Here is a 15,698-nt window from a genome sequence, read left to right on the forward strand (position 1 = left end):
TCTGAGGAAGCTTTCTCTACTCTCCATTGGAAGTTTTTCAGAGCTTTTTACTCTGTTATCCATATCTAGCTCTTTAAATGGTTTCTTGTATGAGGTTTAAGGGAGCAGTCAAATCCTCAGGTATTGTAAAACACCAGAGCTCTTGCTGCAATACGTGGGGTTGCAGCCTCAGTTTGTACAGACCCTTTGCAACAGTAGAGCTACACAGATTAATCAGCGCTGGCTGAAAAGCAAGGAAAACTGCAACAAGGAATGTGAATGACTTTAAATTAGCGAAAGTTGCACATTTGGGTTGAAAATCTTGGCTTCTATTTACAGCTGGGCAAGACTTCAGGGGCAGATTTGCACAAAGCTTTTCTAAGATTATCAGATACTTCCCAAAGAAGGGGATTTCAGAGAACCAAAAATTACACATAGATTTGTATCAAAATTGGAAAATTGTTGCTGCCAAAAGAAAAAGCTTATTTTTTGGATGTGGGATTGGGAGGTGGAGTCAAAGCTTTTTGAGATTTTTCAGAATGGAAGGATTTCGTGGTTTGCTTAGAGTCAATGATTTACGTTTCTCCTGTGCTAAAAATGACTTTGAAAAAAGCTCATAAAGAAAAAGAAGACAACCTCAAGAACCATAATTTGGCAGAAAATAATTTCTCTCTCAAGTTTCCTTCTCAGCAAGATAACAAACTTACATCAGTTTGGATTCATTTAGTTCCTTCCCACAGCTCTTTTTCAATTCAGCAGGTTTTGCTGTGGATGGTTTAGCACGAACGGCCCTTCAACTCTGGAGCCAGGGCTATAATGCCAGTATTGTTCTCCTCTCCCCTTAGCAGTGTTACTGTTTGAATTATGTTGGTACCTAAGAACGAGTCATCCTGTTTCCATTGAGATAGTCACTGGAATTGGCAGTATTATTCCCATGTCCTAATTTTGACGCTACGTCACCAGCAAAACAAAGTCAGCTTAAGGGAGTAGTATATGCCCATGCATGTACATGCATGTTTTTCATGCAGAGAGCAACAGCTTTTGATTCTCTGAATTCTTGCGCTAACTTGCCACTGACTTTCACCGTAGCTCTCTGCATGCAAGACGTGCAGCTAGAGGATAGCCGAGTGCAGTCAGCTACACAGCAGAGGAGAGGGAATGGTGGGAAGGACCTGAGCTAGAAGACACGAAAGGACAGGTGTGCATTAACCAACTAAGTTGGTTCTTTTGTTTTGCTTTGTTTTGCTTAGCTTTTGCAGCCAGAGTGGAAGCATAAGATGGCTTTCAGCAACCACACAAACAGCAGTTCAGTCATGCCAAATTTACTCCACATGTTCGTGGAACAAAAGAAGACCCTTCGGTTCAATAATTTCAGCAACCCAGCCTTGGAGATGCAAGAGGAGATAATGGCCTCATTTTACATCCTCATCATTGTTGGGTTTTTTGGCTTTCTTCTCTTTGTCATGATGCTCAGCAATATTGTTTCCAGCAAGCCTGAAAACTACATTGACTATCTCTATTCTGGGAAGCTTAACCCTCAGAGGAGCAAGGTGGAGCTTCCAGGAAAGGAGAGCAAAGACACTTTCGTTATTATCAACAGCACTGCCTTACTGGAGCTGCAAAGGCAGGACGGCAAAAACAACCCTGGGTCTGAGGCACCGAGCACAGATGCAGCTCTGAGGAATGTATGAAAATGGTTTCTTTTCATTATCATCCTGTTGTGCATAAGGAGCCTAAACAGGGATATTTTTCATTCATGAAAGCAAGAAATGAGGAGCAGTGCCAGCACAGATGCAGACCGGTCTTGTGCAAGCTTCCCACGTGCAGCTGTGAAGGTACCCGAGTGCAACCTGTGTTATTTTGGCCCCAGGCCTTTGGAGAAGAGGCTGGAAATCAAGTCCTTACTGGCCTAGCTCCTTCATGGCTGTTTCTATAATGTGTTTTTATAGCTTGCCTCTCGGGACAATGGAAGGCCTTCCTTTGCGTGCTGTTGCTTCAAGTAGGGCCAGTACTTTTCCAGCTGGGGCACTGTTGGTGTGCCTGTTTGCCGTTATTATTTATTTGTTTATTTATTTGGGGGGTTGGAGCTGCCAGTGAGCCTGTTGGGTGCGCACTCTGCAAGCAAAAAGAGACGCAACAGCCTCTGTGTCCACCCTCACCACCACACCAGGCACCCAAAGGTGGAGGCAAGCTGATGCACGTCCAGCCCTTCTGGGAGGAAGGTTATTTCAAGGGTCTGGAGGCACATGTGAGACTTGAATTTGTTTGCTCACTTGGCAGGCTTGGTCTGCAGCAGGTTTTTGACAGTGGTCATGCATTTCTCAGCAGCTCTCTTCCTTCACGTCAACCCTTTAGCAAAGCCCAGGACAATGAGGAGGGCCAAGACATCCTGATGTCTCTCCAGGGTCCTTCCCAGGGCCCACCTGGACAGCATCAGGGCTGACAAGCCACAGCTGTAGCCCTCAAGGTTGTGCCACCGTTGTGTCAATAATCCCCAACAAATTCCTTCAGTGTTTAGTGCTAACCCCCTCATCATGAAATCCCACCAAGCCCGCAGCCACTGCTGCTTCCTCAGGTGGTAGACAGTAAGCAGAGGGGTGCCATGGTAGTTTTAGGGTGTCTTCTGCAGACCACCAAGCCTCAGCAGACACAAGAAGGAGGGGTTTACCCACCACACAGCTCAGGGGTGTTCAGTCCATGTCCTTTACGGCCCTGGTGTACAGGGGTCCAGGATGGGCAGCTATGGCGAGGCAAACGTTGGCAGTGGGCTTCAGCTTGCTATACTTGGTCCACACATTCATTGGAAAAAGCTCTGGAGTCTGCAGATCAAAATGATTGTAAACTGGTGGTGCAGATACTCTGAGAATTTTAAGGCATTTTGTTACAGAAGAAAAAATCCTATGAAATCCTATGAAATTGTATGGCTGTGGGGTGGGTGTTGCCAGTTCCACTCAGCCGCCTTTATGTTGCTGTGTGTGTTTGCTTTTTGTTACCAATAGGAAAAAAGTTCTCAACCATTTTGTCCCTTAGGAGACATTCCTTCCTAACTTTTCTTAAACAGGTTTTTACTCCATCTGTAGCTTCATGTTTTGCTACTGTGATTTTGTTCTCCTCTTTTTTTTTTTTTTTTTTTTTTAATGTATCCTTTGCTGCCATGATATAGTGTTATTATTATGGGGTTTTGCCACTGTTTGGTCCAAGCCAACTGCCTGGAAATTATTTACTTCATGTGGGCCGTATCCTTAAAGGGAATTTCCACAGCCTGATCTCATAAGACACGTTCCAAGGCTGATACTTCCAGCTGATAGCCAAGATGAAATCCACACCACACTCTTGGCTTTCCACACTTCTTCCTTGAATTCCAGAGATTCAGCTTTCCAACACAGACATCTCCTTTTTTGGACAGGTGCATATTCCCCAGACACTGCCTCTAGCAGAGGCCAATTAGACAGTTGAGGTAGTTTTGGACCCCATTGCCTTTGGCTTCATTACCATGTCTGGTTTAATAACTGCTCAGTTTGAGCCAGGATCCACTATTTATGCTTACTGCTCCTGACTGCACTCAGTAGCCACCCTCCCATTGCTGCAGCTCAGCTATTCAGATCTGAAAAATGAGAGGTGTTTTGAAGGTGGAAAAAACATTTGCAGTTCTAGGTTTGTTCCTTCTACCCAGTGTGGGTGTTTTCCAGAAGGTGACAAGTATCACCGTCCATTTTGGAGACAGATCAACTTCTGCCCAGTGCCAGCATTGAGAGGAGACTTTAGCCTGACTTCTAGCAGTAGTGACAATTCCTCCTGCTTTGCAGACCCAGTTTATCAATTTTTCCGGTCATGCAACAGTGTCAGGAAGCAGAATCAAATCTCTCTTCCCATCATGTGAGTGTTAGATGCAGGTTTCAGACATCCATCACCCACACCAGGTTCTGTGCAGTGAAATTTCACCTCCTGCAGCAGTGGCTGCTGCTTTTCCAGACTGGATGTTGCAAGGGAAGCGCCAGGCTGGAGGGTGAACTCCACAGCCATGGGAAGTGTTCTTTGCCTCCCTGCAAACCGAGCTTCTGAAAACTAATTCATTGCTGATGTATGACAGAATTCTTGATATGCCCTTTGGTGTCCACTTGGGGATAAGCCCATTCCTGCTCACACTCTTAGGAATAATCAGCTCTTGTGGGCAGTCTGGGGTGGGAATGAAGTGAGCCCTTTCTCTTCCCGTGCTCACCATGCAGTGGGGGCTCTGCACCGTGCATTGAGAGCTAAAATCAGACCTCGACCATTCAGGTAATGGATCTAAAGGCTCTGTCCTCTTCCCAGACCCAGGCACACCCATCAGCTCTATGCCAATCCCTTGGCCTTGAAACTTTCCCTTCTCTTTTTTTCTTCCCCACCTCAGGGAGATGCGTATGTGTGTACACACAGTTTCAACCACAGATGATAACGAGCTTTAACTCCTAAAGATACCCCGTTCCTACAGACTCCAGGCAATAGATGGCCAAGTATTTCTACCTGAAATAGTGGCCGTACTCGGGCAGAAGTGATGACTGTGATGCCACCAAGGGGAAGGCTGCTAAGCTCAACCTTGGCAGCGAATCCCTAATGCTCAAACCCAAATTTGATCAGTTTTCACAAGGTGCCTCACCAGTCTTTGTGGGAAATCACCAGCAGTTGTACTAGCTCTGTTCTGAGAAGTTTAGGGCTCTTACTTTAGATATTGGCTTAATTTATTTTCTGAAGTTTCCACCTTTTTCTGTGTTTCCACCCTGAGACTGTCTTTGATTTTGGCAAGTGCTTCTCTTATTGGTTCCATCACGGATGAAGAGCTAAAATTACACACTTTTGGAAAGTTTTGTTTGACACCAGAAATACTACTTTGGCACGGGACTTTAGCTAGTGTTCAGGACTTCATCAGACAGCTAGGAGGGAAAATAGATTATTTAAATTTGGTATGGTATTTTTTAGAAAAAGAATCCTAATTTTTCTCACTCCATGTAAGACTGGAAGAGAACCAAATTCCCTGTAGAATAATGTTCTCAAGTGTTGGTTTTGGAAAAAAAATTTCGAACTTACAAAACATTTTATTTAGATAAAAGTAAAATGTTAATTTTCAAAAATATTAATTTAATTTTAGCTGCTACATGTAACATAATACATCAGTATAAAAACATCCACTGTTTGCCTAACATCATACCTACTGTTTATGTGTATTTCATTATGATGTTCTGTATTTCATTATGTTTTTATTTGGGATTTTAAAATAAAGGGTTTGTGATTATTTTTAGCTTGCATATAGAATGTGTTACTGGTAACCTAATAATATAATTACTACTGAAATGGGTAATTGGTATGTAACTGATAATTGGTATCCTAATTGTTTCATTAATAGGGACTTTGTTCATGTGTAATTGGTAAATTTGCTATTTGGCTAAGTGGTACAATGGAATTCGGTGAAGCACCAAAAAAGTGCGTTGAGGGGAGGGGTGTCACTTGTGTACCTAGGCAGTGATGGAAGAGCTGGCAGCAGGCAGAGGCCTCCCACCTCCCACCTCCTTCCCAGGGGGAGCAGGAGGCCTCTGAGCCTGGACTTCCCTGTGAAATGCTCCACGTGCCACTGAGCCCACCCCCCCAAACCCACAGACACCTGGGGGGCAGGTACCACCCCGGCCAGTGCCCTGTGCTGGTGCAATGGCTGCATGCGATGGGGAAGGTGGAGGAAGACGGGTGGTCCCAGCGCTGATGCCCAAACCCCCACCTTCAGGGCACCACCGTACTGCCAGAGACAGGTCTTGCTGGTAGGACAGCAGGGCAAGAGCAGGAGACTCCGGTGCAATGGCTGAAGGATAAGATAGTGATCGGAAGTGCTTTTTGCCAAATCCCGAATGCAGTTGTGAGGCAGGGGCTACACCCAGAGATTTTGCACCTTGTGGCCTTGCTAGGGAATGTCAGAAGTCTAACATTACAAAAGGAAGAAAGGTCCCTGCCCTGAAGTGCTCCCTGGCTACGTAGGCATGGGGTGGGAGGGAAAAGAGGCAAAACGTAACACAGCAGGATAAAGGTAGCACAGGAAATAAAATACATACCTTTGTGTCTCAGACAAATGCCTTACATCTGCTGCCCAAGTTTTTAAAATGATATTGAGACACTAGGACCATGAATAATTGTTTTTAAAGCAGGTTAACTAGTGCGTTTATGTCATATATATATGAATAGGACAGAGAATAATCCACTTCTCAAATAGTTACTCTGAAAAGGCCATGAAAGCAGTCCATCCCTCCTGTCTCACTACATATCAGCTGCATTATCATTGGTATATTTGTAACCAGTTAAGCTCAGACCACTCATGGAGGCTGAAGGAGACAGGTCCAGTTGGAGATGCAGGCACAGCGATGCCACCTGACAGGCTAAAAGCATCATGGTGTCCTCCTGGAACAGCACAATACAGTGACACAGACCTTGCCCATGCCTAAGGCCTCACAAACAGAAAGGCTGGTTTGCCCCTCCTTCATCCATCTTGCTAAGTCCTTTCATCGGCACATGAAAGCACAGACAAGCAGCCTACAGCAGCAGGCTGTCTTCGTCACTCAGCATTTCACCCGGTGCTGCAAAACCACAAGAGCCTGGAAAGAGAGCGCAACGGTTTCAGGATGGTTCGCTGTAGGGGGTCCAAACTGAGGAACATCAAGCCTAATTCTCCTGCGCAGCCCCAGTTGCACCTACACGTGTGGTCCAGTTCAGGTGAGGACCGTGCTTTTGAAGCGCATCTCCTGACGGCTGCCGCTGTGCTTTGGTTTGCCTCGTGGAGCCGTCTCAGAGTGCACAAATGGGCTGGGCACCACAGCTTTCAGCCCGTGGGCAGCCCACGGGGGACAGCAGCACAGAGATGCTGCTTATCACCAGTCACTGTGGCAGGGGCAGGTCTGAGAGGGACCAGGCAGACAGTGTTAGAGCCGTCCTTAGCCTGGCACAACCGGGAGGCCTCAGGGACAAGCCCAGGGAGGGAGGAGAGGATGGGGAAGGAGAGAGGAAACCCCTTCCTCACTCTTATACCTGGGGACACTGCCTGGGTGCTCCCACAGTTGCTCCCCTGCCCTGTTTCCTACTGGTGTCCATTCACAATCAGAAGGCAGCTAGAAAACAAGAGTAACAAAAGTGATGTGCCCTTTTTGTCTCTATCTATCTCAAGGATGGCATCCTCCAACTCATGCACAATTAAGTAAATCCTCTCTGGAGAGGAGACAAGGAAATGACACCTTCAATTTAGGTAACAGGGAATGTGATCTGCAGTTCCAGTGCATGTCACAGGTGGGATGCTGATCACAGGCACCAAGGAAAATTAGGGAATAATATTTCTTTACAGGTAGTTCCTTTGACACTTTACATCCAGTTGCTGAACAGTGAGGTCCCTAAATCAGCAGTTTTGGGGACCTCAGGCCCTTATCAGGCCTCTAAACGTGTGCTTTTCAGAACTAATAAGCACCCAGTAACTCCAGTAGGACTACTCATGTCAGCTTATGCTCCTGGTATATATTTATTAAGGACAAAAGCTAATACTAAAAGAGAAAGGTATAGCACAGTGTGAAATGCTAATAAAGATGTTGTATTCTCATATGAATATGTACTGCATATTCAAGGGTTTTTCTTCATGTGTGTACGGTTTAAATCTGCCATAATTTTTCATCTGGCTAACAGTTAAACCATAAAGGCTTCTTTCAGGGGGTATATCCTTCTTCTTATACCCAATTTCCAGGCTTCTGCTCTCTGTGTGATGGTAACATCTCTGCTCTCTGGTAACATACCTCATCACTCATCTGCCTCAGCAAGGAGAGCACCCAGACACCTGAGTTTAGACACCACCGGCCATGTTCCTCTTCAGACACCCTTTGACTTTAGTTTCCCACTGTGTTAGGGGGAAGGAAAACTGTTTCAGAGGGGATGATACGGACCGTGGGGTATCTCAATTTCAAAGGTGGGCAAGGAAATCCATGCCGTCATCAGAGACTGACATGTTTGTTCTGTTCAGCTCCATCTGGCAGGCTGATGGTGCTGCCAGCATTTACTCCCAGCCTTGTAGGTACAGCTAAGTGTGAGCAACTTAACAGTCGATGAGCTTGTTCCTGTGGTAAAATTCTGTGTGTGCATCTGTAGGGAGAAGGAAGGACAGGTAAGAAACCAGATGGGTCAAAATAGTCATCACTTTCTGCTGCTCCACAACCTTCCCCAGCTGAACGCTTGCTGCCCTCAGTGCGCCCGTGCACACTTCCACACACGCGTGCGCACATCGTCCCCTGACTGTTCCCCTCCGCCCAGGTCGGCTGCAGCCCTCGCTTTGCCAGGTTCTCCCGTGCCCCATTTGACTTGCCGTGGCAGCAGGGTGGTACCTGTCCAGCCTTCTGCTCTGACCTTCATTTCATCCTGTGTGTTCACATAACACCACACGAGCAATTTTCTTTTTCCCCCATAATCCCTTCCATCTCTCTGAAGGTGTTGCTCATGGCCACATCTTCCATGAGGCCACATGCTTGCCAGGGAGGGAGGGAATGGTTTCTACCACCGGTCTCAAAGCTCAGGTGTTGGCTCACTCTCCATGCTGACTCTGGGCACCTCCTTCCTCCACATCCCCCTGGACCCCTTTCGGCGGTGCCTGGCTGGCCCACACAGGTACACAGGGCCCAAGCATCCACGCAGTGCTGTGAGAAAAGGAACCATGATGTTCAAGACGAGCAACGTCCTGATGTCAGAAGCTGCTAGCTGCACAGCTTAAAGAAGTTTGAAGAATTTAATGCGTCTTTCCCATAATACAGGCATTAACATCTGGTATCTGCTCAGTAGTTCATTACAGAGTACCTTGCTTCCAACAGTGGTCTGCAATAAACATTTCAGTGAAAGGTAAAAGAAGTTATTTCTAAAAGGGAAGTTCCCTTCTGAAGCTTAAAAATTAGTGGTTGGTTCAGGCTTTAAAGCACTAAGAGTTCAGTCTCTCAGGATAAAATATGGCACTCATCCTTTGAGACTTTCTTTATCCATGACATCCATTACTGAGATATAATGATTTCTCACAGAACTGAGTTCAAAACATTATTTATGAGTGATGCAAGGTAGTATTTCTTAACAGCAGTTTTAAATGTGCAGCTTTTCAAGTTCATTGAACACTTTCTTTTTTTTTGAAAGCGGCTCCCAATTTACATTCTCTGTGTTGCTCATTCCTGGGTATGTGTTTATTGTGCACTTCTAAGACAGACAACTAAGACCATAAAAACATAAAAGAAATAAGTTATGAGATGATTCACACGTTCACTAAAACATTTCAATACACTGAGGCAAATCTGTGCAGTTTTTCTTCTGTGTGGGGAAACCGTCTAAACGAGCATTGTAATTTGGTGTGGCAGAGAGATATCTGGAAAAGGGAGTCTCATCTACTGTCAGAAGAATCCACGTGTGTAATTCTCGAGAGCTGAGGTGTGAATATACAGAGAAAAATAACTGTCTTTTCTCAGTTTCATATTCATCAGCAAAAATGTCTGCTCATTTTTTACAAGTATGGATGTAGCAAAGAATTGAAAATTAAGTGCTTCAAATGCAAGGCAGAAAAAGTAGGGGAAAAAAGGGGAGAGACTGGAGAGGGGCAGGAACGTATTTATTGTCCTGGTATCATGGCCCTGAACATAATTTCACATTGGCTTAAAGCAGCAATTGCTCCACTAAGTGTCGATGAATATGAAGTGGTGTGAAATGAGCACGAGGAAAGAAATAGGTCCAGTGCCTCTTTACCACAAGATAGGCGGTAATTGCACACTAGCTTGGTTTTCTTAAGAAATAAATGATGCACACCCCATTTTCCCAATGACTGTTTACCTTCACCTGATGACACTGCACTATACTATTGGGGAGAAGTAACAGTGTGCTATAGTCAAATCAGCACAAACCCGATGACTTCATTGCTGTGTTCTGGATTCACATGAGGAAGAACGAGACCAAACCTGAAAGGAGCAGTGTCCTGGACTGCTGCCTCACTGCAGCTCAGCCTCACCGGTCTCTGCTGCCATGGCTTACGCAGCTGCAGGTTTAGGGCCGCATTGCAACACTTCTTCATTGGTAGGGTGTGTCTTCTGCCATCCCTAATTCGCAGTGGAGTCCATGGGACCAGGTACAGAATCACCTGCTTGCCATCTATTTTAGCAACAAGGAAGTATCAAAAGGAAATAATTTCTGTAACAGAAATTTATTAGTCTTCCCTGTTTTGTATTATTTGGTAAAACGAGGGTGAAACCTCCATGAAGGGTTTCATGGAAACAAGCATGAGGAAAGAGGAAGTGTTTAGTGCCACATCTCCCAAGACAGCGAGGGGAAAACATCCTTTCTCTGCACAGGGCTGGGAAAGCCTTGCTAAACACCTTCACTCTTCCCAGCCTCCCGCTGGGAGGTTGAGGGCTGGCGAAACTTTTTTACCCAGTCCTATTTAATGAATATGGAAGCCTGTGGGCAGGAAAAAGAACCGAGTCTGAAATCAAATGAACTTTGGTATTTTATATAAAATCCTCTGAGATTCTTCTTTCTTCCTCCCTCCCCCTTTGCTGCTGCAGAAGGGTAATTACAACCCATGTTTTCTACAAACGTTGTAACCCTTTATACCGAAGAAAAATATTGTGGCTCATACAGTTCTGACTCAACCGGTAATTTAGGATGACAAGCAATTCCTTTAACATATGACTAAACAAGCTAATAGGAGGATGCTACCAAATAGCATGCACCTTATTCAAGAGCACTTGAAATAGCATGCATGAGTCTAGTATCTTCTTGGTAGGATTTTAAATACCTATTATTTTATTAGGTTTGTGAGAAATGGCTCTTGTAGTGAGGCTCAGTACACTTGACCATTGCAGGATGTCAAAGCAAATCTCTTTGTTCCCACTCGACTCTCTCTGTGTGACTGAAATGCACCACTAGAATAAAATGATTAAAGTATCTTTGCATAAAGAGGAGAGGCAGATGCAAATGCGTATCTTGATGAAGAAGCTATAACAGATGTCCCTCTGCTCTAAGCTATCTGGAATGCAAATCACCTGAATGTTCATGATGTCTCATTGACTAATTACTTCTAAATGCTTTTCCAAGTCGCTTCTTCATGGAAAAAACCATTTATTTTCCCCCAGCTCATGAAGCAGGCCTGTAATGATAGGCTCAACACAGTTTTTTCCCTATTTTCAAGTCCTCTGTCCTAATAGCATGCTGCAACCCAGGGTACAGATGGGACAAATGCACTTGGGACAAAAGCTTACCGAGGCCCAAGCCAGGGATGTAATGATGGGACACACGGTGTGAGCTTCTGTGACTGAGCAGGCAGAGCGGGGCCCATTTTGTGCCATGCCTGAGAACTGGGAGAAGGCTGGCCAGGTAGTGGAAAGGCAACCAACATCGCTCAAAGCCCAGCCTCTGCCTCTGTGAACTTGTTCCTTGAAATTTCTTCCTGCAGCAACCATGTGGAGGAGGTATGGAGAGAAATGCACAGAGGAAAGAATGAGGGATACGGGAACAATATTCTATGTAAGAAATGCAAAATAAGAAAACTGTTTTAGAAAACAAATACATGTAAGGGCCAGACTCATTTATATGACTTAAACTGCACTTAACTGTCAGTGTCTGACATTTCATGTTGGCTAGCTCTAAGCCTCCTCAAATCAATGAGAAACACTAAGCCAGGAAATTAGCCTGAATTTAGGCCAGAGGAACATGAGTCGCAGCAAATCAAAAGAGCCATAGGACTGGGAAAGTGCCACACCATCAGAAGCTGAGGCATTGGAGAGCAAACCCAACCAATAGGAGGAAGTCCAGGGAAAAAAGAGACTAATAAAAAAGGATAGACACCCATGCTGTGTTGCTAGTGATCAATAAGAAGCAGCTATATACATTTCCTGCTCTGTGACAGCCATCTCAAGAGCCTTTGGATAGACTGGAAACAGTCTCGTGTTGAGGCAGGGCCTTTGATGCTGGTACACACGGACATTTTCAATAGCTCTCTCATCAGATTGAAAGAGAGAGAAATTGACACCATATGGAGATACACATGAATACCTGCCTAATCACTTATTTGTGCCCAAACAAACTTTTTCTCTACAGGAACATATGAGGAGTCCATTGCTATGAGGATAACTGTTCTGGCAACTACCAGGTATTTCTGTTATCAGCTGGAGAAGGGCCAGCTGGTGCTCTGATTATCCCTGAGATCGGTACACACATATGACTATCAAGGTCCAGCTGAGCCTAGATGATATTCTGGGCTTGCTCCAGTGGCCAAGACAAACCAGCTTCAAAAGCCAAAGCCAAACTGTGGAGTGACGTGGGTTGTGCGTAAACATCCAGCCACCTCTGAGTCCTCCAAACAGGTAGCCACTTACAGCCAGCCTATCTGAAAATGGCTTTTGGCACATGTCCGGGGGTAAACGTAAACTCAGATTTTAGAAATTTTATCTGATCTGTCTCCACACACTCATGTGGGTTGTTTTCCACGTGATCAGGGGCATGTCAGACACAAGACTGTCACAGGGTAGTCAGCTCCTTCATGTGAGGTCTCTCAGCTCCTCACTAAACTTGACTTGAAGGCTGAGGTTAGTACATAAGTACATAGTTAATAAATAGGGGGAGGATGCAGCAAGCTGATGCATCTTCAGAAGCAATTTTGTGAAGATTGTGAAGAACTGGTGAAGGCTGAAACAAGAGAGGTTTGTTTCAGCTTAGCCTACTGGTTTCTCCCACGACAGAGCTGGAACAGGGGCTATGAGTTTGCTGCAGGGCTCCTCTTCAGCCAGAGTTGAGGCCATGGGGTTGACAGTCAGCAGGTAGGCAGAGATGCTGACTGAGTGTCACAGGTTAGAGCTGGGATCAAGGAGAACCATGAAGGACTCTAGCCCAGACAGAACATTTGCAGAGACTTTACTGAGAAAAGCAAGAAAAAAACAGCTGGAATTGCTGATCCCCAAGAGGAAAACTGAGGAAGGAAATGTTGGAAATAGTTGTTTGCATGTGAGGCTCTTGGAAGAGCTGAAAAATATTTAGCTCTCTGACTTGCAGCACAATGGCTTGAGAGCAATCTCTCCTACCCTGGGGCGCTGCTCAGGGAGCTCTGCCTTCCTCCAGCACCAGTGCTGCTGTGTTTCTGGTAAAAGTCTCGTGGCCTTCAGACTAAAAGTGTTCCGTGGTAGTAAAATCAAGCTGAGCTAACTTCAGCCAAAAAGTCTAAAATGGATAATGAAAAAACAGTACCGTTGAATGCTTTTTCACTTATTTTTCACTTTAAGGACTTCAGATACCCCACAGCCACTGCGCTCCTTCAGGCTGGAAAAGCCCTATTCCAGCAGCCACTTAAGTTGTCTCAGAACCTGTGAGAGTGTATTTTTTCCCTTAAAATCCCAACAGCTCCTTTCTTTATTACTACACAAGGATTTTGGCTTTTGTTTAAAAACACATGGCCTTCGTGTCAGTAAAATCCTAAAGGTGCAAACACTAGAAGTTTAAAAGCCAGTAATCCTTTTATTTTCTCAGTCTCCAACACCTGGCACTGGTGACAATGACAACATCCAATAGTGAAAGACCTGTGGAAGTGAGGTACTGCGTAAGGTTAGGCTGCCCATCTATACAACATGAATGCTCTTTTTGAAAAGAGTAATTTTACGGAACAGGGGAGAAGGAGAGACTCTGTAGTCCTGTCGGCACCACAAGAGCATGACCTGGCTTGCTTTCTGGGATGGGAACACCTACAAGAGGATCCTGTGTAGATCCCCTGCTGTCTAACAAGCTGCACACTCACACACACTGAGCACTTCAAGGCTTTCTATCCTCGCTGCCTCCTCTCACTCACAGAAATTCAGTCGAGTTGAATTCTCTATTCCTCTTTTAAACTTGCCAGGAATAATCGTATAACTCTTCTTTCAGTAACAAACCAGACTCTGAGGTGCCTAGTTGGTTTCTGAACAAGAAACTGAAACAAATCTGAGCTGCTGTCTCCCCCCAGTGTCTGCATACTTTCTTGTTTAAGGCTACAACTGCGGCACATAGGATGCCCAAGGGTAAAAAAACCTGCTGTAACCTATCCAGTGATAGTGTGGATCAAAATTCTACCTTGGTATGTCAGAGAACAGATATTAGTTCAGGTTTGGGAATGGATAAGATCTGTTCTTACTTTGGAAACTCCAGGATATCAGCCTGCTGCAAGACCCACCACAAGCTCTAGGGCTTATCTATGCTGTAGTGCTACTCCAAAGTTAAGGAAAAAAGCAGCCAGGCTGGACCAGATTTGAAGTCTTACACGTTCAAAGAGGTTTTCTGATTTGGCTGTAGAGGCAAAAGGGTGGTGATGTGGAGGACTTCTGAGGAGACTCCTCACAGCTGCTTTCTCCCCCGTTCAAGCCAGGGACAAAAAAAAAGGCTCCTTGTGTTAATTCCCCTCTTGCACATGTTTGGCAAGGTAAGGCCCCCAGATTTTAATGCCAGTCTTGATTGCTTTGGGTGCTAAATGGTGCCCAACTGGTGCTCAATTGCTTTGATGCTAAATGACTTGCTTTAAAGGGAGATTGTGTACCTTCCATTCTGCTTACAGAGCAACTGTATTACAGTGAATACCTCTGCTTTCTGTTTAAAAAACACAAAAAGCTCATTATTACTATTGGTCTAGAAAAATCTACTCTTGGTTGAATCTAAAAATATCTAGATTGGGGCCAATATTCAAAGGCAACTCGTGAATGCATGGAGCCAAGATATTGCTTACTTTTTTTGAAGCTGGTGGACACGACACAAGGCTGACAATGTCCTCTTAAGGTTTGGGCGTGTGGCTTAGCTAAGTACCTTAGTGCATTTCCCTCAATAGCTGTTTAATGGAGGTGGTTAGCAGAGTGTGTTCTCACTGAACACCGCAGAGCCATTTAATTAAATTACCATTCAATTCCACCTTTGCATAGGCAGATGACTGCTGAGACCATGGAGGGAAACTGCTGTTTTACAACGGCACTACGAATTCCCTAGCCTGGCAGTCCTGAGGCTGCTGTAGCAAGGATATTGCTCTATCCAGGGAACGGGTTTCTGCAACACCTGTATTCCCCAGTCACCAAGGTGACCGCATGAACAGCGCAATTTTAAAAATCACTGCAGATCCTGGTGAGTAACTCCACCACCGCAAGAGCTCTCTGAGCATCAGCTGTATCAGATGCACACAACTTAGTCAGGTAACAACTTAGTCAGGTAACGTTTGAAAGAGGGATACTGCAGCACCGTGCACTGGCCTGACCACAGCAGGCACCCCAGCCGGCAGCCGCAGGGAGAGGGCAGGAGCGAGCCATCCCAGGGGCCTCCCACGTCCTGCTGGGCTCTCAAGGCTTCTCCAAGGGCCCTTCACTTCTCCTCTTCCTTCCTCTCCCCTCTCCACTGTCAGATTTCAGCTTCACCTTAACTTCCAGAAGATACAAGGATCTAGGAAGTGCTTTATAATGGAAACATGAAAGCAAATGTACCTGTTGGCACTGCTACACATGCCTAAGCCTTTATTTCTGTGAAAAATATCTGCTCTGTTGATTAACCTACTGTGACTGAGTTAGCTTATCCTCCAGGATTTGGTGTTATTGTGTGTGCAGGAACAGTTAGCAATGGTAATGGAAACCCCTCTGCTTCATAGGCTGACTAGTAAATAGAGAGCCATACACAGTCCTCAGATACTGTGCATAGCAAAATAGTGTAAGAAA

This window comes from Gavia stellata, chromosome 1, assembly GCF_030936135.1.
Source record: "Gavia stellata isolate bGavSte3 chromosome 1, bGavSte3.hap2, whole genome shotgun sequence".
In the NCBI taxonomy this organism is placed as follows: Eukaryota; Metazoa; Chordata; class Aves; order Gaviiformes; family Gaviidae; genus Gavia; species Gavia stellata.